This window comes from Myotis yumanensis, unplaced genomic scaffold (genome assembly GCF_028538775.1).
Source record: "Myotis yumanensis isolate MYYU_CA2020_CCGP unplaced genomic scaffold, mMyoYum1.0.hap1 SCAF_14, whole genome shotgun sequence".
NCBI classification, from domain to species: domain Eukaryota; kingdom Metazoa; phylum Chordata; class Mammalia; order Chiroptera; family Vespertilionidae; genus Myotis; species Myotis yumanensis.
The window spans coordinates 35103395-35126717 of record NW_027223765.1 but is presented as its reverse complement, the minus strand read 5'-3'; the positions used below and the strand labels follow the sequence as shown (position 1 = coordinate 35126717).

At 51.6% G+C, this 23323-nt stretch overlaps 1 protein-coding gene across 3 annotated transcripts in view; it reads left to right on the top strand.

The window, feature by feature from the left end:
* Nucleotides 1-379: 379 nt before the first annotated feature.
* SLC6A1 (solute carrier family 6 member 1) overlaps nt 380-23323 on the top strand; it is a 44272-nt gene continuing 21328 nt past the window's right edge. For 2 of the 3 annotated variants that reach the window (XM_070433629.1, XM_070433627.1), the window contains exon 1: nt 981-1132. The gene's annotated coding sequence lies outside the window, so the exon portion shown is untranslated. Of the gene's footprint in view, nt 538-980; nt 1133-23323 lie in introns of those variants that run through there. The other variant, XM_070433628.1, reaches the window with a different exon arrangement.

The following is a 23323-nucleotide window of genomic DNA, read 5'->3' as shown; positions in this document are numbered from 1 at the left end:
AGGAAGGCTTCTCTGGGGCAATCCGTCAAACCTCAAGGACTAGAAAGAGGAGAGTGTCCTGGATTCTGCCGTCATCCCTGGGTGTTTTTCCCAGGCTGTGTTTTCCTTTTCTGTCATCTGTTTATCCATCTGTCCATCCACACACATAGCCATTTGTGTCTCCATGACCAACCCCTGGCAGCAGCAGACAGGGCGTCCTTCCAACCTTCCGCTCCCTACCACATGCACACACCCAGCCTGGTCCCAAGAGGCTGTCAGCTCCAAATCAGAAGCTGGGTTCCCCTTGTAACAGGCGGGAAGGCTGCTGGGGAGGGGGAGGGGAGGTAAGGGGAGGCAGAGAAGGGGCAGGAGCCCACCCCACACCCATACTGAGGGCCCTGTAACCTACAGAAGCGAGGGGCCCAGAGAAAGAGAAGCAAAAGGACAGACCAACAGAAGCAGCCCTGCAAGGCGGAAAGAGAAAACCCAAGAGAGCAATCCATGTTGAAAAGGACTGGGAGACTGCGATCAAGACAGGCTGAGGACCCCAAAGCCAAAGTAGGGAAGAGGGCAACAGACTGGAGGAGAAGGGAAGAGTGAGAGGAGGGAGAGAGAGGGGAGCCAGTCAGACAGCAGAGAGGAAGTGGGGAGAGGGGGAGAGCGAAGAAAAAGAGAGGGGAGAAGCCGGGAAGAGGTTGAGGGGAGAAATGGAGGGGGAAATGGGAGAAAGCGGTCGGATGGAGAGGAACGGAAGGGGAGAAGGGGGGAGGAAAGGGCGACAGCTGCTGACCGATGCATCGCGGAGGCAGCCGGAGGGCGGCCCGCAGCCGGGCCAGGGGGAAGGGGGCCGTGGGGAGGTGGACGGGGCGGGGGCGGGGGGCGGGCCAAGCCCCTCCCCGGGTGGGCGGGCCCCTGCGCGGCGGCCCCGCCCCCTCCCACGTTTCCCGCCCCGCGCCGCGCTCCCCCACCCCCCGCTTCCCCGCGCTCCTCCGCCCGCCCTCGAAAGACCCAGCGAGCGGCGAGGTTGCGGGCAAGCTGCGCGGAGCCGAGGAGGCACGGATACGGGAGCGCAGCGCGGCCGGAGCCGGAGCTCACCGGCGTGGCCGAGCTGCCAGCGCAGCGCCCGCCGCGGGCAGCGCAGCCCCGGCCGCAGGTAGGAACGGACGGCCGGCGTCGGGGCGCGGGGCGCAGAGACCTGGACGGCCGGGCGCCCCGAGCCGCCGCTGCGGGCCCGACGGGGTGGGCGGACACCCGGAGATGCCAACCCCCGCACCTTGCCTCGGGCCACACGAGCAAGCCAGGGCGCCGCCGCTCTGCCCGTCGATGCACCTACTGGCCTTTACCGCCCCCCACCCCCCGGGAGGCTCGGAGCCCGCGGGGGGTGGGGGCGGGGGCTTGCGGGCGGGTCACCGGAATCACATGCCTTTTTCTTGTCTCGGGGCCCATGGGACTCCCGGGCTGGTGTTGGACTCTGCTGGAGCCGTCGAAGCGTCGCGTCCATTTCCTAGGGGACAGGGGTTAGTGGGGGACCCGAGAGTGAATGCTTGGAGGACCAGGTGCCACTTTTCTGGCTCAGGGTCAGCTGCGTAGAGAGAAATTCATGCCCCTCATTTTTTCTCCAAGGGCTAAGGAGGCCAGCAACTTGGGGATGGGACACCTCCTTCCAACCCCGGGGCAGCTCCAGCTCTCCAGAAATGCTGGCTAAAAAGCACCCCGCAGCCTGGGCTGAGCGCACACGAGCTCTGCTGCTCTCCCCACTCCTTTCCCCTGGGGGTGTGGGGTGAAGCGGCTCCAGCCCAGGTTTAGAGAACTGTGTCCCCTTGCCACCGTGGCTGCGCTAACCTTGCCATGTGCCCTGGCGTTTACTCCCCGGGGGTGGGGGAAAGAGGCGACTGCCTGCTGTGGCTACCCCTAGGCAAAGGCCATCAGGTCTCCGTGTGCCCCACATCCCCACAGCGGCAGCCACAGACGCCCTGTTATGGCTTGGCTTGGTCTTCAGACAAGGAACTCAGACTCGACAGCCCCCACTGAGGGTCTGAGCTAGTATCCTCCCCAAATAGATGTGAACCCCAATGAGAAAATTGGATTTTAAAACACCAAATAACACCCCGTGTCTTCCTAATGTGAAGCTGGAGCTTCACCTGCCTCTCTTAGGAAGCTCAGCCTCATCCGCACTGGGGGGAGGCACTGAATAAACGGCTTCTGGGCTTTGGTGACACCCTCAGAATCAGAGACTGTCAGACTCTGTGAAGAGACTTGGGAACTGACCATTTTTCTGTGACACAAGGTGGGTGCTTGGTGAGAGCGCAGTTGTTGGGTGCTAGGTATTGCCTAGCTTTTGTCTTAGGGAACTTTGGGGAAAATGTATGCATAATGGAGTCTGAAAAGACTACCCCAACTCCCAAATTCCAGAACAAAGGAGGTCAGTGGGACTAAGGCTTCTTGCACCCTCTATCTCTCTTTGGAGCAAGGAGTGGGAGGGGCCTTTTCCCAGAGCAACCAGGGCAAAATGGCTGAGCCTCCTCTTAGCCTCAGAAATAAATGGTAAGGCCGGCAGCAAACAAAGGAAGCGCTCTCTCTCTCTCCAGCCAAGCACTGGCTCAGTAGCCAGCCCTTGAAGGACAAACAGTGAGTTCAGCGGGACACACAGCTTGGCTTGTCTGGGGGAGCATCCGGAGAGTGAGGCCATCCCTAAGAACCACACAGGAGAGGGGCACTGCTTGGGAGAGAAAGCAGGAGCAGTCTCTTCTGATGTGTGACTCTCCCTGCCAGGGTTGGAAGCTGGGTGAGAAGTAGGTCCCTCGGGAACTCCTGGTGGGGCAGGGAGGGGCTTCTAGAGGCCAAGGAGTAGGCCACTCAGAGGGTGATGACAAAGACAAAACCAAGTCCGTCCAAGCTGAAAGGAGCGCAGCATGGCACATGCCTGGCAACCGGGAGCTCCAAGGCTATGGATGTATTTATGCGTGGCCCAGCACACAGCTGGCACTCAGCACGTGTCTTAGAATAAAGCCAGCGTGGATGGAAGGTGATGACAGCACTAGCATGGACCTACCTACAGTATAGTCCAGTGTCACGGAGCCAGGAAGGCTATAAAAAGGTAGCTTCGGAGACCGCAACCAGGAATGAGCCCTGGGTGGGTTGGCTTTGAGCTGGGGTGCTGCCATTTTCTGGCCAGGTGACCTTGAGTAAGTTCTCGTCCCTGCTGAAAGGAAGAAATGGAGCTCCCGGTGTGCCCGACTTGTAATTCCTACAATAACCATGTGCAGCAGGTCCAGTTCTCATCCTCCCCTGCAGAGGTGAGGAAGCTACTTCAGAGGGGGGAAGTGACTTGCTAGTCACACAGCTAGAAGGGGTTGGGGGCAGGGATTTGAACCCTGCTCTTCTAATTTCCCAGCCAAAACTTGACTCACTGCTGAGTCTCTAGGCCTAGGTTTTCACTTCCCTAAAGTGATGTGGTTAGATGATGGTCGGGCTTCGATGATTGACAGCGAGGCCCCTTAGGCCTGCCTGGCTTATCCTAAGAGCAACATTAAATAAAGCATAAGTGGCAGGCGGCTTCTCACCATCTCATAAAGACACTTCCTAACCGTGGAGATAGCGATGACCCAAACCACTTGGAATTTGGACACATCTTTTCTCCCCTCCGTTGCTTGTGTGTGCATCACAGGCTGAGTGCCAACCCCTATCTATTAAGCCTTGCTTGCCGCCTTTAGCGCCCCATATCCCAACATACATACATCCCCTTTGTCCTTGGGAGCAGGTGGGGTGCCAAGCCTGTCCCTGTCACCTCACCTGAGGTGTGCCCAGCTTCAGGCCCGTCTTTGCCTGCATCAGAACTGCCCCTTCAGTTCACCCCAGCTTCTCTGTGCCCAGAGCATGGTAGGCAGAACACAGCCACTGGCACAATGAAAACAACCTTGAATTGATTCCAGTTGCAAAGAGCAGCCTTCTCAGGAAGGAGGAGATCGATCATCAGACGCCTGTCCATTGCCCCGCAGCATTCCTCGGCTCTAGCTCCTCACATGAGCCCCGTGTCAGCAGCCTTTTTTGTCACCTTTCCCCCATTCTCTGAAGGTCACTGGTAGCTGGAGGGGAAAGAGTGGTACTTGAGAGGGGAAAAGGGTAGGAGGCCAGATAATGGACCCCAAAAGAAGGCTTTCCAGGAAATGTGCTCCAGCATGTTCCCTCCGAGCTCACCCGGAGCCTTCAGGAGGAGGGGATGGGGACATGGGAGTGAGTGGGAAGCCAGCTCACAGCAGAGACAAGGGTTGCCTGGCATAGACGGTAGGTGTGAATGCAAGCTGTGATATTTCAGCACAGGCTTGGGATGCAATCATAAACAGAAGAAAAAAATCCCACTCAATATTTTTCCAATGACAATATCATAGATGACAGTAATAACTAACAGTTGATGATCTGCCAAGGGATGTGCTGTGGACTGTGTACTTATATTATTGCATTTAATTTTCACAAAACCCTAAGAGGCATATAGTAGAATTGCCCCTGTACAGATGAAGAAACAGACAAGAGAGAGGTTAGGGTGCTTGCTGTAGCCTCACTGGGCTTCTAAATGGCCCTGGAGCCCCAACTCAACCACCACATGAAAGCCCCTGGTTTTGTCACTTAGCGCGGACCACAACTCCCCGTTCAAGAAGCTGCACAGTTAGAAAGCATTTCCCCGTTCCTTTTCTGTCCGTGGAGTTTTCCCACAGCTCTGAGAGGCTGATGGCTTGACAGCCACTGTTTAATAACTGGGGAAGCTGAGGCCCAGAGATGATGGATTTGTGCCCAGCGTCCGTCAGCTGCTAAGTTGCAGAACTGGAATTCGCACTCAGGTGCCCAGCCTATTACAACATATTTGTAACCTAGACTTTAAATTCATTTAAAGCTGGTGTTGACATTATGCACCCAGCCATCTTTCCTTCATTCTTAGGTGTCCCCCAATTTGTCATCAGCCTCTCGCTGCTCTGGAAGCCGCTGAGAACGGCCGACAAAGCCATCAGCTCTGTTTACCGTGATCGGACATGACACGAAAGTGGCATCCGATTTGATGCAAGCTGCCTGCAGCGAATGGCCTTCTATTTTTACATTTCTCACAAATTGGAAATTACAAGGAGGCCAGGTCTTGCAGAACGATTGGCTGTGGTCTTCTGAAAGCAGGGGGTGTGCGGCCAGGTGGAACGAGCCACATTTGGGGTTCAGGGGCCCTCTTGGGCTTGACCCTTGGCGAAAGGGGCCCCCAGCCCCCAGGGCCAGACAGGATCCTGGCACATAGGCCAGGCTGGAGGATGCTGCCTCGGACAGTGACCTGCGGCTCTGCCCACCTGTCAAATGCATAGTGTCTGCAAGATCAGTGTCACATGCCAGCTCTTGAGATAACTGAGCTCTGGCCAGAGGGACATTCAAGGTCAAAGATGCCCAGAAAGACATTGACAGCAGGTTGCTTTCCTGGCCTTAATTGTCTGGTAAGGAGGTTTTGTGCAGGGAGAGGGCAGCATCCACAAGGAAGTGAGCAATAATATTAGGTATCAGTATTGCCATTTGCTAGCACTTAGTGCTTGTAACAATACTAGTGGCCCAGTACACGGAGGATTCATGCACATTGAAAGGAAATTAATGAGAAGGTGGCCAGTGGGGCCGGACTGGAGGAGAGGGGCCAGACACTCTCTGGAGCCAACCTCCCATGATCTCTCCTTGGCTGGCTGCACCTGTGGCGGCACTGTGGCTCAGAGGGCATCTGTGTCACCACAGCTCGGCAGTAAACCAGATTCGGGGCCGACCATGCCCCAGCAACAACTAACCCACACCTGGCTGAAGGTGGAATTGTGCTCCCTCCTCTCTGGTTCCGGGTGCGTCACTCAAGAACCACTGCTGCCAAGTCACCGCAGCTCCTGTTGAGTGTCTGCCCCCTGGGGGTCAGTGCATGTCATACCTACCAACTGGTCAGATGGTCAGATGGTTGCTTAGCCATATACACACACACACACACACACACACACACACACACACACACACACACGAGGGGCCAGTGCATGAATTCGTGCACCTTGAAAGGAACTGTGGGCCGCGAGACTGCAGTGGGCACAGGGTTGGGTCTTGGCCCATCCTTCACGCCCCCGCCTGGCTCCTTCCGCTGGCCCTCTGGTCCTCTGTGCTGGCAGCTCAGCTCCAGCTGCTGCTGCTCCCATGTGCTGATGGCACCAGCCCCGCTCACACCCGCTGACGGCGTGGAGCTATTTGAGCTGGCGCCAGAAGCAGGTGTTTGCACCTGCTGACGGCCCGAGCGATTGGGGCCAGTGTCGGGCACCGGCAGCAGGTGTGAGTGCTGGGCAGGACCACGGCGCATGGGAACAAAGAATTTTCAGTAACCACCAGAGGCTCGCCCGATGACAATGACTGGTGCCCCGCCTTGGTCTGGCACCCCCGCTCACCTGCTCACTATCCTGCTGTGGCTGACGCCCACCACGTTCCACGCTCTGCCGCCTGCTGCTGACACCCGCGCTATTCTGTGCGCGCCCCCTGGTGGTCAGCGCACATCATAACGACCGGTTGTTCAGTTGTTCCACTGTTCGGTCTATTTGCATATTAGGGTTTTATATAGATAGATAGATTCCTGGACATCAGAACAGCACTTTACAGTGTGCCCCAAAAGAAAAAAAAAGCTCATGTAGTCGTTCTTTCTTTTGAGCCTGTGTGCAGTATTCTAGGGGAAGAAAATATGGTCCTTGATATCCTGGAGCAGAATCTTCTCTCAAATAAAAATATACAATTTTTTAAAAGCTAGTTTTCTCATAAAGCTCAAATCAGAATGACTTTGACTCTTTGCATACCGCCTGAGTACATTCACACTTAACATGTATGTAGGATTCCATTGAGTACTTCTTCATTGAAGCATGCAACGATCCTGGGAGCTCCAAGTGAAAATACTTTATTACCATTGTCTCCATCTTTTGGATGGGGAAACTGAGACTCAAGACATCTGCCCAGAACACTGTTTCCACAGACCTCTGGTTTCCAGCTGATAGGAAGCACCTTTACAAAACCCAAATCTAGACTCACCAGGTAGCCCCTTGAGAAGGTGCCCAGACAAGCTTGGATCTATAGGAGGCAGAGCACAAAGTGATGGAGATGCAGAATAGTGTGGGAAGACACAGCCATGAGGTTAGGAGAAAAGAGCTCTGGCATCTTACCTGAGCTCTGGCTGGAGGCTAACATGTCCTCGGTCACACCCAGAGTTTGGGGTCTGAAGTGTACTCATTTGGTCAGGGAGCCCCCAGTGGTGGCAGGACTTGGGGGGCAAGGAAGGGATGATTTTCTCAGGCACACATGTTAGTGCACAGCTGTGCTTATCTAGATGTGTTTGGGTGAAAATGGACCCTAGGGACTCTGCAAGATTGTCTAGAACAGCAGTTCTCAAGCTGTGGGTCGCGACCCCTTTGGGGGTCGAACGACCCTTTCACGGGTTGCCTAAGACCATCGGAAAACACATATAATTACATATTGATTTTGTGATTAATCACTATGCTTTAATTATGTTCAATTTGTAACAATGAAATTGGGGGTCACCACAACATGAGGAACTGTATTAAAGGGTCACAGCATTAGAAAGGTTGAGAACCACTGGTCTAGAAGGATCTAAGGGCCTTGATAACCAGGAAGGTGTGGGGAGGTGTTCAGACATGAGCCTCAGAACATTTGGGACCCTCTAGAGCAGTGGTTCTCAACCTTGGCTGCACATTAGAATCACCTGGGAATCTTTTTAAAATTCTGATTTCTGGGCCTCATCCTCCGGAAATTCTGTTTCTTTGTTACTAATGTTGTGGCCCCACCCTATAACAAAGAAACAGAATTTCCGGAGGATGAGGCCCAGAAATCAGGATTTTAAAAAGATTCTAATGTGCAGTCAAGGTTGAGAACCACTGCCCTAGAGCAGTGGCCGGCAAACTGCGGCTCGCAAGAAGCCACATATGGCTCTTTGGCCCCTTGAGTGTGGCTCTTCCACAAAATACCACGTGCGGGCGCACACGTACAGTGCGATTGAAACTTCATGGCCCATGCACAGAAGTCGGTATTTTGTGGAAGAGTCACACTCAAGGGGCCAAAGAGCCGCATGAGGCTCGAGAGCCGCAGTTTGCCGACCAGGGCCTTAGAGGAATGGGCTGTGTGATGCTGAGCCGTGTCCAGACAAGAGGGTAGGGAAGGGAGGAAGTATGGAATGGAAACCACGCAGCCTGGAAGTGATTGCACCTTCCCCTTGGCCTTGAGATGCTATCCATTGCTGAAGATTGTGAAGTATCACAGATTCTAGGAGCTTACCTCTGGGGTGATGGAGGAGGCAGGGACACCCGAGGGTTTGCTGTGTCTGTGTGGCCAGCCTGGCCCCGACCACCAACTATGGAGAGCCTCCTGGGCACCAGTCCTGGGCTGCCTGAGGCTGGTGAGAACGATGCTAGGGGACAGGTGCTACTGTCCCCATCAGCAGGAGGACCACCCTGAGGCCAAGGAGGTGGAACCTCGAGCTCCGAGGTGCCCAGGCCACTGGCTCCCCATGCTCTGTCTGTGCTCCGTCCTGTGCTTCAGCCTTGCTGCAGCCCGAACCCCTTTGCTCCCATGTGGGATGTTTCCAGAGCTTGAGGTCAAGGACCCACCTATGATTAAAAAACAGAAGTGGGCTTAGGGTTGGGGAAGAAGTAGGCTTACTGGAGAGGATTCTGTGAAGATGGCATTTAAGTGCATGTCTTACATGTACACCTTTAACAGGCTGGTTCAGCATGGCGACCCCAAATAATCAGGTACATACAAGCCCCAGTTTTGTTTTGTTTTTAAATATATTTTGTTGATTTTCTACAGAGAGGAAGGGAGAGAGATAGAGAGTTAGAAACATCGATCAGCTGCCTCCTGCACATCTCCTACTGGGGATGTGCCCGCAACCAAGGTACATGCCCTTGACCGGAATCGAACCTGGGACCTTTCAGTCCGCAGGCTGATGCTCTATCCACTGAGCCAAACCGGTTTCGGCAAGCCCCAGTTTTGAGTTCTGATTGTGAGCCAGGCACTGAGCGGAGCACTTTTTTTAATCTTCACCAAGAACATGCTTCCATTGATTTTAGAAAGAGAGGAAAGGAGAGGGAGGGAAGGGGGGAACGAAAAGGGGAGAGAGAGAGAGACCTCAGTGTGAGGGAGAAACATTGACCAGTTGCCTCCCACATGCACCCCAACTAAGGACCGAATCTGAAACCTGGGTATGTGCCCTGACCGGGAATCGAACCTGCCACCTTTCAGTGCACAGGGTGATGCTCCAACAAGCTGAGCCACACCAGCCAGGACCTGAGTGGAGCACTTCACAAGCCGTGTCCCGGGATCCTCAGGAAGGAAACTGAGGCCCACTGACCTCGTGCGGTTGTTTCATTCGGCGGAGCTGGGACACATGTCCAGGTCTGCGGGACCCCAAGGCCTGGGCTTGCAGACCCAAGAAAGAAGCAGAGAGCAGCCCCCAGTCTGATGGCCTCGAGCCTGCTGGGGACCGTGGGCAGGGTCCCTCCCCTGTCTGGGCTTCGAGTTCTCTGTCCATAAAGCCAAGAGGTTTGGACTGGATAGGACGATGGGCTGTTCCTGGTGCCCAGGCGAGGAAGTAAGGCAGCACACCCCACTTCCCTTTCCATTCCCCCCATAATAGCCTCCTGAGACTAATGACTGGGGAAGTAAGAGCCCTTTCTCAAATGGCAGTGAATGCCAGTAATGACAGAGCAGATGTGGCACTGTCAATTATGTCATGGCTATTAAATGAGAATGCCAACCCAGAAGAGTTAAATAGCACCGTTGGGCTACAATGGCTGTGCCTATAAGCTGCGCCGTCATCCTGGGCCAAGGCAGAACCACCTCCTCCCCGACCTTGGAGCCAGTCAAGAGTCACAAAGCCTCATTCACATCAGCCTCGTTCCCAGCACAGAGTCTGCAGGGGCTCCTTGGAGCTGGAGCCACAGATGGCTACTCCGGGAGGTTTTCTTAGAGACCTCTGGGGGGATCTAGCCAAGGTACCTTTAGGAACTGATGTGGGCAAACAACTGGAGTAAATAAAACTTTGAGCTCTTACTGTGTACCAGTAAATCAGGTAAACCAGGTGTTGTTTCTGCTTTGAAGAGCTACTCACCGTCAAGGCCATAAATTTCCTCAGAGTGGGAATGCTAGGTTTCTGTGTCTCCAGTGGCCAGCATAGTGGAGGACACATGGTAGGTATTTACCTTTTGCTTTTGATTGTGTGGCTCCTTAAGTGAGAGCCAGAGGCCACCCAGGTGGGAGCCAGAGCAAGATCAGCCGTGGACTGAGTGGGGCAGAGGGACAGGGTAGGGGACCGACTCTCTTCTCTAGGCACCACCAATCCGGCCTTTCTGAGTGGCCGGGCAACCATGGACAGCCCCTTTACCCTTTCTGAGCCTCAGTTTGCACATCTGCAAATTGGGTAGAGTGAGAGCTGCGATGACTGCAAGAAAAACCATGTCTCCTAACCAACTGCAGCCCTGAACATGGTGGGTCACCAGAGATTGCATAGTGTCTGAACAGTGACATTATGGAGGCAAGTCAGCAGAAGGAGAGAATGCAGTCACCAAAGGCAGCTTCTGGTTCTTCTTGCGAACTTTAAATGCCCCTAAACCTCCAACCCCTCTTTAGTAGCTCTAGCTCCCCCCGCCCCCCCCCCCCCCCCCCCCACTTCCTGGACCTCGAAAGCTATTTCTCAGGTTTTTCTCGACTAGAGAAAGCCATAAAACCCACCCATTTCAAACACCTCTGCATTATGGATGGGTAAACCGAGACCCAGAGAGAAGACCTAGGCCCACAGGTACCATGACCCATAGCTTCTAACCCCTAACCCAGTGCTCTTCCCCCTGCTCCAAGCCAGCCCAGCTCCACTGTTGAGAAATTATTAAATAGAGTTGGTGGAAGGACTCTGGTTGCTGTGGCAACGGAGCCTGTGTCCTCGGGAGATAATGGCGTTGTACAAGGCAGAGTGATGTGTGTTGAATGCTGATTCGGGAGCTGCTGGAGCGAGCGAGAAAGCAGAGGGGACTGTGTCTAGAGTTTGAGATTCCCCATAAAGGATGCTCGGGGCTAGTGGGGCTTTGTCTAGTTCCATCCTTCCTATGACCTTGGCAGAAAGGCGTAATCACCTTTGCTTCTTCATGGAGGCACAAAGTGAGGTGAAGAGAGGTGAAGTGGCTCATCCCCCGGGTCACAGAAGCAGGCCAAAGGTGAAGCTGGGACTTAAACCCCAAACTACTTCCTGGGTTGGGGAGGAAAAGGCTGGAAAGGGACACTGTGACAGGGAGAGCAGTTGGTGGTTTAAGGTCCCAGAAGGGGGCCAGCTCTGAGCCTTGCAGTAAGAGCACCCAGGCCCCTCTAAAGACTGTTAAGGAGAGTGCTCGTGGAGATATGATGGACCGACTCTCTTCTCTAGGCACCACCAATCCGGCCTTTCTGGGTGGCCAGGCAACCATGGACAACCCCTTTACCCTTTCTGAGCCTCAGTTTGCACATCTGCAAATTGGGTAGAGTGAGCGCTGTGATGACTGCAAGGTAGTGCCAAACCTCAGCTTTGGTGCCAAAGTCAAAGCCCTTCCTCCCACTCCCTAGCTGTGTGACCCTGGGCAAGTCACTTCACCTCTCTGAGCCTCAGTGTCCTCATCTGCAAAATGGAGATTATAACAGACCAACTAAGTGGTTGTTGTGAGACCAACTAAGGTCAGCTAGGCAGAGAATCAAGCCCCACTTTTGGGCGTAGCTCAATCAGCAGTCGCTATTATTATTAACCAGAGAGGAGAGGCTAGGAGAAGGGTCCGGTCCGGCCGCTCTCAGCCATGCATTGCTTCTGATTTGTGGGGTTGAAAGATGGCTAAAGTAAGTATAAGAATGATAAGTAACAGGCTCTTCATTCCAGGCTGGTGAATATCAGAATGAACAGTTCCCCGTCACCAAAAATATGCACAGATATTTTGCATTTGGAAAATATGATTGATGCCCCTCCCTACCAATGCACTGTCCTTAAAAGCCTAGGTGTAAACCACACTAGGGGAGGGTGCGTTTTCTCTAGGCTGGTTATCTAAATGACTCCACGCTGAAAGCCCTTTGGAAAAGAAACACTCTCATCCACACTCTTCATTTCTCTCCTGCACAGCTGGCACAGTATATTGACTTTCCTAATCAGGGATTGGAGAGCACGGGGTTAACACCCTGAGAAACCCCAAGTTCATCATTTGCATGCTGGCACGGATGTAGTACAGCTGGCAGACAACCCCATTCCATTTTGGATGCAGAAAGAGGGTGCTGGACTCAAGCATTCGGCTATTTCAGTGAGAGCAACAATGAGAGCTGGGGTCCTGGTTACTTGGAGGAGAGCAACCATTTTGTTTGTTTCCACAAACCTGTCTGGGCCAGTCCACCCCCAGAGATAGCAGCCTGTTTCTGTATTCCCGGAGCGGGAGGGCCATTGGTCCACTGCCCACCCTGGGGCTGGATGACAGGGTGCGAAGCAATGAGCCTGAGACCTCAGATTCCGATGGGTCCATCCGGTGCAGGCAGGCGAGGGGTCGGGGGCAAATGAAGACAGTTGGCATTTAACCAGGATTTGAATGGATGTGCTAATTACCGAATAGGTACACATGTCCACTTTGGGAATTATGTTTAATGAACAATTTGCTCTGAGAATTTGACTTGGTCAGCATCTCCGAGTAGCTCCCACCATTCCCTTGCATTGATTGCCTTATAGGTTAAGATAATGATGACATTCTACCCAGGACTTTGTCCCACAGCCATAAAAAAACAAACAAACAAAAAAAAACGAAAACAAATAATACTAGACCTAATCAGGTCACTTGTTATAATATCTGCCAGGTCCCAAGCATGTACCAGGCCCTCTACTAACCACTACGTATTCTCCCATTTAATCCTCACGGCAGCCCTAAAGTAGATATCATCACCTTTGTCTCAGAGAGGTTGGTGACCAGCCTTCAGTCACACAACACCTGGGCTTAGACTCAAAACCATGTTTTCTTTCCCTCAGGCCAGTGCCTTTAACCACTGCCTTGTTCTGCCTGCCTCTGACATGACTCATGATAAATAAATCTCTGAATACCCCTTGAAATTGTTTATTGTGCATGGAACTTAAGAATATTTGCTCAGTAAAAAAAAATCCCATTTTCCCAAATGGGTAGTTTATTCATGCTACATGGGATGTTTCACTTTACAAAGAAGGAGGATTCATACTCTAAAGATTCTGTCTGAAAGCCAAGTGAATGAAGCAAGAACAGATGCATTGGCTGAAGTAAGCATCCATTCAAGTCTTTTAAAAAGAAAATCAGCTTTCTCTTATGGGAGATATTTGAGACCCTGGAATCTGACCCTTAATCGGCTGAAAATACACACCCTCTTTATTCTTGCAAATGATCCTAAAGCAGTTCTCTCCACATTTTTTTTAATCCAACCGAGTTTACGTTAAGATAACAGTAGGGTTTGTTGTTTCCCAAATACAAAATTATAACACTGACTGTGATTTTATAAACATCACCCCCCACCAAGATTTTTGCGTATCCCCTAGGGAAGGGTCCACATTAACCTGGTCCCCCTTCTACCACTTAGAGAGCGCTCTGGAGTGACTAGATTGCACCTTGTGTATTAGGACTGCAGACTCAAAGGCCACTGAGGGCCAGGCAGATCAGAGAAATTAGTAAAGAGGTCAGGGACAGGGTGACAGTCATGGTGGGACTTGTGGGAAATGGGAAAACACGTACCCACAAAGCATGAAAATTCAAATTTTAAATTTCTAGGCTGATGCCACTCAACCAAAAAAATGTGGGACCCGTGTGGCCCGAAGGCCATTAGTTTGAGATCCCTGGTAGTTCTTATTGTGACTTTGTGTGATCTTGGTTCAGACAGTTTATCTTTTGGGGCTTCAGTGTGTTCACCTCTGGAATGGGGCTGATAAAAGCCGGCAGAGTTGTTGAGAGGAGGAAATGGAGTCCAGGTGTGGACGCTTGGTGAGAAGCTGTGGAGATGTGAAGGGCCACCATCATCGAAGTGCTAGCTGTGTCACCGAGTCAGCTTTCCCCGGGGGCTGTGTGTCTGTGTGTGATTTATTAGAGATCGCCATTGAGTTCAGCCAGACCCTGCAGCATTACGTTTTTTCTTTTTCCCAAATCTGAGATCTTAATGGGCCTTTATCCCAATGCCCTTCAGAGCCTTTCAATATCTTGAACAAGAGAGAACTGTTATTTAACCCCCTGGTTTTCTTACAAGTGTTTCGTAAAAGGCAAAAATTGCCTGGTGGTCATCATGTCATTTTTGTTTTCTGATCTGAATGAATCCTTTCTGGCCTGTTGAGCCAAGGGCCTTTTCAGAGGCATCCCCTAGAATGGAAATGCTCAACCATTCCCCACACAGGCCAAAGGAAGGTGGGAAGAAAGAAGCAGCCTGGAACAGGACTGTGAGGGCCCAAAGGCTGAGAGCCCACGGGTCCATTGTGCCTGGCTCAGGGAATGTTCTCAGTGCCTCAGGCCCTCCTTGGAAGGCTGAGACTGATGGCGGCCCCACTGAAGTCCTGTTAGAACCAACTGAAGGAAGTCAGTGGGGAGGCCCTTCAGCCTGGGATTCAATTTCAGCTCCTCAACTACTTGTGACCTTGGGCTCTTCCAACCACAGGTTTCTTATTGCTAAATGTAGACTCCCTCCCTCCTGGGGGTCTCCCAAAGGTTCACTGAGATCACAGAGTACCTGTGTTCCTCCTGTGCCCTTTCCCCTGTCACTGCTACTGTCTTCCTCTCACCTTCTCTGTCTTCACGCTCTTTTCCCCTCCTCCTTCACACCTTACTCTCTCCCACCCCTCCCCACTCCTCAGCATCCACATACCGGCTCTGAACCCCTCCCTCCAGCTGCACCCTCAAGAGCTGCGGCGTCTGCACTGGTGCCAGCCCAGGAGCTGGTTTCTGGAGCTCTCCTCATGGGAAGCAATCAAGAGCCCACTCGCAGAGTGTGGGCATCTCTTCACAATCCTGTGACCTTGAAGGGGTACCTGGCACCCGTCTGTGGAGGGAGCATTCACACCAGAGAAGTCAGCAGCCACCCCAAATCCGGCCTTTTGTTTGCTTTCATGAGAGCTCGTTGTTAAACACTTTCCAGCCCTGCTTCCGAGATGGTGCCCCCTTCTCCAAGACAGGTCACTGCCCCAGAGGGGGGAATTCAGGAGAGCATGTTTGTGTCTCGCACTGAGCTGCTGGGGGGAGCAGAAGCAGTTGAAGACCCAGGTGCTATTCATACAGAGGAGACAGTGTAGGTGGGGAGATAGGACCGAAGGATTAGCTGTGAGTAAGGAGAGAAGCCAAGTTGTATAGAGTGACCAGGCCTTCCCCATTGGCCCCCCCCCCCCCCCCACCATGGTCCCAGCTCAAGCACTGTTCTCCCACCCCCTCCCACTTAACCACACAGTTGCCAGGCCCTTGCCAAATCACCATCCAAGGAAATCTCCCGATCTACAAGGCTCCCCCAATACTCACATCGGGGAAGGGGCAGTAGAAGCATGGGCTTGGAATCAAGCTGCTGCCTCCTGGACCTGGAACCGGGGCAAATCGCTTTATTTCTTGAGCCCCATTTTCCACATCTGTGCAGTGGAGTTCTGTGAGAGTTAAATGCGATCAACCATGGATGCACTACACATAATAATCACTTAATAAATGGCCCGTACAATCATTGTTCTATCACAGGATACAACGCCCGCCCCCTTTCCTGCATTCAAAGCCTTTTACTGCTACTGGCCATCTCCCCAGCCACGATCCCTAAATCACCCCAGATTCTAGCCAACCAAGCCAGGCACCTCACCATCTCAAATTACAGGATGCATTTTGTCCTGTTCTCTCTGCCTGGAATGGACCAGAAGCGGTTAGTCAAGGATTCCAGTCCTGCTTCAGTAGCTGTGATTATAAAAATATGTCTCTCTTCTGTCCCCTTTCCACCAGCCCAAATGCTAGCCTCTCCCAGGTGTTTGCCTAAACCTAGGCCCCATGGACTGGGTGCCATTCCCTCCTTCTTAGGGCTGCAGAACTCACCATGTGGACGTTGGTTTCATGGCCCATCTCCCAGCTGTCCTGAGGGCTCATATCTCCCTGCACCCAGCATGGGCCCTGGCTCCCTGGAGGTGCACAGTCGATGTGGATTGGATTGGATTGAAAATTGCCATGACAAAGCAAGGTGCTCAGTCAGACATTGCAGACAATTAAGAGCCAGAACAGATGTTTGCAAACCACTGATTGTGTGAGCGAGACAAGCAGGATGAGATGAGAATGAAGTTGGAAGTCAGAAGACGCGCTAGAAGTCAGAATCCAACTCTTCTCCTTGCACATGGGAGGAAACCAAGGCACAGAGAGGGAAAGGGACTGGCTCAAGGTCACACAGCTAGTTAACACTTGGAGTGCGGGTGAATTTCCCGCCAAAATATAAGATGGCTCTGTCTTTTGGTTTTGTTCCATCCACCAAAAGGGTGGATTACAAACAAATATTTGGTAATACGCAGTTACAATCGGCCCGAGTTTACACGTTTCCCGCACTCCACCGCAAATCTATATGAACCGAGTTAAAGACGGCTCCCGCAGAGTACCCGCAATTCACGCGAGTCGACTTAACTCGTTTCCCGCATGGATGGAGGAATTCAAACTGTGTCTGCGCTTTCTCCCCTCCCATCAGTCCCTGGAAAGGCCCTCTCCCTGCAGAGGGTCCTAAGGCCACACCTCTGGGCTGCTGCAAGTGCAGGCAGTGTTTGCCATTGGAGCAGAGCCGGGGCCTCCCAGAGGGGATTGCCACCCCTTGAGGCTGGCTGCCTCCTGGGAGGCTCTAATTAGAGCCGCCAGCCTCAGGGGCCTGGTGAGAGCTGCTCAGCCTGGATCCCATGTGACCTCTCATTGGCTACCAGGATACCTGCAGGATTTTCCCAGTAGGACCATGGGCCTTTCCTGGAGCCAGAGCTGAGAGGGTCTAGTGCCAGCAGCTCTCTTGGGCTTCTTAAAAAGAGCAGCAGACCTATCCTGTAGGGGTTTGTCTTGGAGGGAGTTGCCTGCTGGAAACTAGCCACCTTACACATGCCAGAGATGGGGCTTGGGGCTTCCACAGGCACCCCCACTAGAGACAGCAGAATAGAGTGGATAAGAGCATGGGCACAGGAGCCCAGCTGCCTGGGTTCAAGTCTAATCCTCCTACTTCCGAGCTGGGAGGCCTTTGGCAAATCAGTTTACCTTTCCGTGCCTTAGTTTATCCATAAGTAAAATAGGGATGGGTAATAGCAAGTTAATACACATTTAGAGGCCCTGCTAGTAAGTGTGCAGCTCACTTCCTTCCTACACTCTGAGCGCTCCCTTTCTTCCCCTCTTTGTTAATGAAAAGTTGGGGATTTTGTTGAGTTTTAGTGTTTGTTTTTGTTTTGTGTGCAACCACAAAGAAAGAGAACGATGACTCCCGGAGTTCATTTAACCTCTGCGTGGCTCTATTAAGCTTTCAGCAGTTACAAAGCTCATTTTTGTCACTCTGGTTGTTGGTGTAGGGTGTCCTGTAGCCTCCTACATTCTGGTTTTGGAGGTGCCCAGAAAACCAGACTTCCAGGCTCTCAGAGGCTGCAAGCAGAGGGGAAGGATGGGAGCCTCCATTTTCTCGACTGTCATAGGGCTGTGATGCCAGGTGAACTCATCTCCATGTAGTCACACTTCTCCCCACCCAGGGTCCAGCTGGCAGGCTCAGGTAGGTCATCAGGCCACATCTAAACGCTTCAGAGAATTTCACACAGGCCGGTGCCTGGGAGGTACCTGCTGGGTGAGCAGATGCCACTGGACTGTGATTCAGAGGGCCAGGGTTAAATCCTGCATGACCTTGGGCAGCTCATCTGACCTCTCTGAGCCTCTCAGTACCATCATTTGCAAAATAGGACTAATCTTTTTAGCTTTGTTACGTTTAGCACTTACTGGGCTGGGCACAGTGCTAGAAAATTCAAATCCAGTCCTCCCACTGTGTGAGAAAATAAGTAACTTACTTGAAAGTCACACTGGGATGTTGTGAAGAGTAGGCATTCAATAAATGCTTTTGAGAAATGTATCCGGGTCTGCAAATTACCTCAGGTACGTTGAGGCGGCTCAAGGTTTTGCGCCAAGATGTGAAACTGCTTTCCTTCATCTCTTGAGTAAGTGAGATGGGCCCAGAGCTGGGGTGGTGAAGGATTGTAAGGATCATACCGCTTATGTGCTGTGTGACCTTGAGCCAGCCACCGGCCCTGTCTGGGCCTTTTTCTTCATTTGTACACTGCAAGTGCAGACCAGGTGTACAGGTGTGGCATGGACCAGAAAGGAGGCCTCATAATTCCTACTGGTTGAGGGTCCAAGGATGAGAGCCTACCATCTAGGCCTGCACCTGTCCGTTTTGCTTGCAGCTTGCAGCCTGACTCCTTACCACCAGACTGGGCTCAAGCCTCTGAGGCCTGAGGCCTTGGAGGCCCTGTCCAGGTGCCCCTTCTCCATCAGAGCACCTTCTCCAGGGAGCTTTTCCTGACCTTGGGAGCATTGCGTTGCAAAGGCTGCCCGCAGCACCTGCCATCCACCGGCACAATTCCCACCTCCCTCTAGCCTTCTGCTCCTGATCATCAGCCATTAATTGGTCCTCACATTCCTGTGCCTCAGGCCCTCTGCTTTCCCCCTTCTTTCCATGCATTACCTCACTTCAGAGTTTCACAACATTCCTATGAAAGTATCCGGGTTCATATTTACAGATGAGGAAACTGAGACTCAAGCAAGGTAAATATCTAGCCCCTGAATCAAGCTTTGTCAAATAGTCAGGGTCATCCCTACCCTACAGCTTCTGCAGCTGCCATGTGCACCCGAATCCCTGGGATCCAGTTAAAATGCAGCTTCTGATGCCATGGTCTGGAGGGGGGCCCAAGATTCTGCATTTCTAACTGGCTCCTTGGTGATGCCAGTACTGCCCCTGAGAGAACCACACGTTGAGTAACAAGGCCCTGAATTACTAAGCAATTTGAGGCTAACAGCCCCAGGCTGGCAAACCTCAACTTCCTTATCTGTCGAAAGGGTGACTTTGCTTTCAGCTCACAGAGATGGAATGAGGAGTGGATGTTATAGAACCTGTGGAATGCCTGGCCACAGTAGGTACTCAATAAAGGCTGGCTCCTCTCCCTTGATAGGAGCTGGCATGGGTCTGGGTGCACAGCAGATGCTCGATAACGTCTTCTCCAATTGATTAAGCCTAGCATTTCCCCCTAAAGCAGAGAATAAACTGCATTCTGTTTCCTCTTGGAGTGAAGCCAAACCCAATATTAATTTTTTTCCTGAACCACAGTTTCAGAAAGAAAGAAAAGCAAGTAGAATGATTGCAGTCTGAAGCGAATCGCTGTTAATTTCTGTAATTACAGAACAGAGCAGGAGCAAAACGAAGCAGGAATGTGCACAGCATCCTGGAGGGAGTGGGGGCCCTACTCCAAGGCCACAGCTCTCCTGCCTCCCTGGCTCTGCATGGCACCCCACCAGCTCCGTGGGTTCTGGGCCCAGTCCTGGCCCTGGACAATAGCCGCCCTGAGACTCTGGCCTTGGCCTTTTGGCCTCTGCCTAAGTCCCCACCCCACACAGCCTCCTGTCCCTCTGATGCAATGGGACAGAGGCGGATTGTCCAACTGGCTGCCACATGCTCCCCTCCCCCCAGCCTGCCATCTGGCCCAGGGCTGGGCTGTTGACTGCCAATCCACCAGCAAGGCCTACAGGCCCCACCTCCAGAATAGATCCCCAGTGCCACTCCTTACCACCTCGGCCCTAGCTGCCACCTTTCAGTCACCAGCATCTCTTGCCTGGACTCTGGGCCTGTTCGTGAGCCTCCCTGCTCCCATCCTTGCCCCTCCGCAGCCTCTTCTGGGCAGCAGAGTGAGACTCACAAGCCAAAGTCAGATCACCCCCACTGCTTAAACCCTCCACTTTCTCCCATCCCATTTAGAATAAAATCTGAACCCCTTGCCAGGGTCTCTGAGACCTTGTGTGATCTGGCCCCTGCCCGCCTCTGAGTAGCTCTGTTCCTTGCTGCTTTGGACTGGAGCCACCCTGGCCTCCATGCTGTCTCTCAGACATGCCAAGCTTATTCCTGCCTTGGGGCCTTTGCACTGGCTGTCTCTCTGTTTGAAATACTGTATCTCAGAGAGTCAGATTTCTGGCTCCTAATTCAAACTGAAAGAAAATTTTGTTCAGGCCAAATAAAACAAGCCCAAGGGCGAATTTTGACCCATATTTCCACTTCGGATCTAGAGCTTCCAAACTCCGTGTGTTTTCTTTTTCTTACAAGGCATCTCCTTACCCAGGGATTGGCGGGAGCATTCTTCTTGTTTGGTTTGGCCCATTTTTATCAATGGCTTTAGGACTTGGTCACAGAGAGCACATTGAGGAAGGATAGGGCATCATGGGAACATTTTTACCACCTCCCAGCCTCAAGTCTCTTTCTTCAACTCCTTCCCAAAGTTCCCCTGAATGAGTTGTCTTCTCTACAAATCTGATCACATTCTCACCCCTGTCCCATCCTCAGTCCCTTAGTCTGGCTTTCAAGGCCCTTCACAAATTGACCTTCCAAGCTTCAAACCTCCTTACTTTTGTTCATGCATTTCCCTTTATTTGGGATGCCCTTCCCTCTGTTTGAGCCTGATGAACACCTATTCAACCTTTAAAACCCAGCTCAAATGTTCCCTCATCTGGGATACCTTCTCTGGTTGAATTAACTCATTCCTTCTAGGCCTACAGTGTCTTATGCGTACATTCCTGTAGTATTTATGATTAGGATTAGCTATAGGCAGAGATATTTCTCTTTCTAGGCTATGACCTTGTTAAGGTCAAGGACCTCATCTTATTAATCCTTGCAACTTGTGTGTCCAGCTCAGCTCCATGTACACATTAGGCCCTCAGTAAGTATTTACAAAACTGAGTCTGCTGGCCCCTGTTCACTGATTCAAACTCTGGTGACCAGGGTGTAGGTCAGTGTACAAAATGCTTGAAACAGCTGTTCCATTGCTGTCCCAGCACATAGCATGTACTCAGTAAATATTTGAATAAATCAAGGAGTGAACGCGTAGAATACAGAGGACTTGTTGCTTGTGGTCTCACATGAACAGTGCCCTTTTGAACATTGCTTTGGTGGAATTCAGTTAATGAGGGCAAATTAAGGAGCTGGAGGATCGTGGAACTAGGTTCTTGTTCACCTGATGAGGGAGAACGGGAAGACTCTGGAAGGTGGCCTTGGAAGAATGCCCCCTACATCAGTGATGGCAAACCTATGACACGCGTGTCAGAGGTGACACGCGAACTCATTTTTTTGGTTGATTTTTCTTTGTTAAATGGCATTTAAATATATAAAATAAATATCAAAAATATAAATCTTTGTTTTACTATGGTTGCAAATATCAAAAAATTTCTATATGTGACACGGCACCAGAGTTAAGTTAGGGTTTTTCAAAATGCTGACACGCCGAGTTCAAAAGGTTCGCCATCACTGCCCTACATCATGAGCTGGCGAGAGGCATTTCGTCCACCCACTCGATCAGCAGGTAAAAACGGGCCACAGACTGGCACTCAGGAGCAGGGAGGCCCCTGGTCTCAATGCAGCAGACCCACAGAGCCATCCTCAGACACCCGCGAAGCACAGGAGCCTGTTTCAGGAAAGGGGAGGTAACAGTGGAAAAAGGTTAGTTCTGCTTCAGAGGTCATTAATTTTCTAGAAGGACAGCCAGCCAGGTTCCCTTGCTGTGAATTTGCACATGCCTGTGTTTTCTGCGTGCTGTTTTTCACGAGGGGAGCGACAGCCTAACCAGCTGGTGTCAGGCATTAAAATCCCCGCCATTCCCCTGGAGTGCGTGGGCAAAGCAGCTCCTGGAACGGCTTTGTGTGAGCACTGGGTCCCAGGCTTTTTCACCGACAGGGGTCCCTTTAGCCTTGTCCTCCCATCTAACTAGATGTTTGCGTGGTTTTTTTTTCCCCCTTACCAGACTTTATTTATTAAAAAATAATTCTTTTTCATTATTTTAACCAAACACACAAATGTACCACTCCCAGCTTCTGACTGGCCCAAAGTGATCAGCTAGACCACTTTGAATTGGTATCAAAAGAGCCAAAGCAAAGAACTTGACATTTTTATTAGCTAGTATTCCCCATGGCAACTAAAAGAATGGTTTCTGGCTGCCTTTTGAAAATGCTGAAGGGCCTAAATAATGAAGCCTCTGTATATGTTAGCTATCATAATCATCATCATCATCATCATCACTATCGTAGCTTCCAGGAAGCTGTGAATACCAGAGTAAGATCACAATCCATTCATAGATGGTAACAATGACGATGATGATAATGGTGGAGATTCATAATACCTCACTCTGAGCCAGGCATTCTTTCACACGCTTTATATGCATGCTCTCATTTAGTCTTCATCATGAATCTATGAGAGAAGTGTTGCTAGTATCCCCCCACCCCCCACCCCCCACCCCCCACCCCCGCTTTACAGATGAGGATGGAACTGGGGAAGTAACTCACCCATCGCTAGTAAGTGTAGTGTTAGAGCTGAGGTCTGACAGCAATGGGGTAGTCTTGCTGTCGTGCAAGTCCAAGGGTCTTCTCAATCTGAATCCTCAAAGAGGCATCAGTTATATTCATTTGTGGCTTCATGTCTTTTATCTTCTTCATATATTGCACGTGTTCTAAAAGGAAAACTCCACGTATGCGTATGTGGCTCCTCATAGGGCATCATAGGCATTTGGCTAAACTTGAATACACTTTTCCATATTCTGGAGATTGCACGTATGACTTCCTCCTGGTGAGTTCTTCAGAGCAGCCACCACCTCTGATCCCTCCAGGCTTGGCACAAAGAGGTGCTCTACTCGTGGAGAAGACGATGGCATAAACTTCCTGATGAACTGAACCCTCCTCCCTTCACCCCTCCCCCCCCCATAACATGTCCTGCTGTTTTGCCTGCTTGCAGGGGGTGAGTCAGAGCTCAACCTGGCCTCTCTCTCTCTCTCTCTCTCTCTCTCCCTGAATGGTGTCAGGTGATCCAGTAAATATTGGGGTTTGGTTTGAGTCTCCATGATAACAACAAGTAAATCCAAAGTTCAGTCCAGAAGTGGTTCCCACAGGCCATAGGCATTCCTGAGAACTTGGTCAAGTGGTGAGAGGTAGCGGACAGAGATTTGGGATTGTAGCAGAAATCCCCTGAGCCCAATGTAATAAAAAAAAAAAATGGGGAGTCTATTTTATGACTGTGGGATCGCTTTGTAAACTCCAAAAGCAGGACCGTAGCC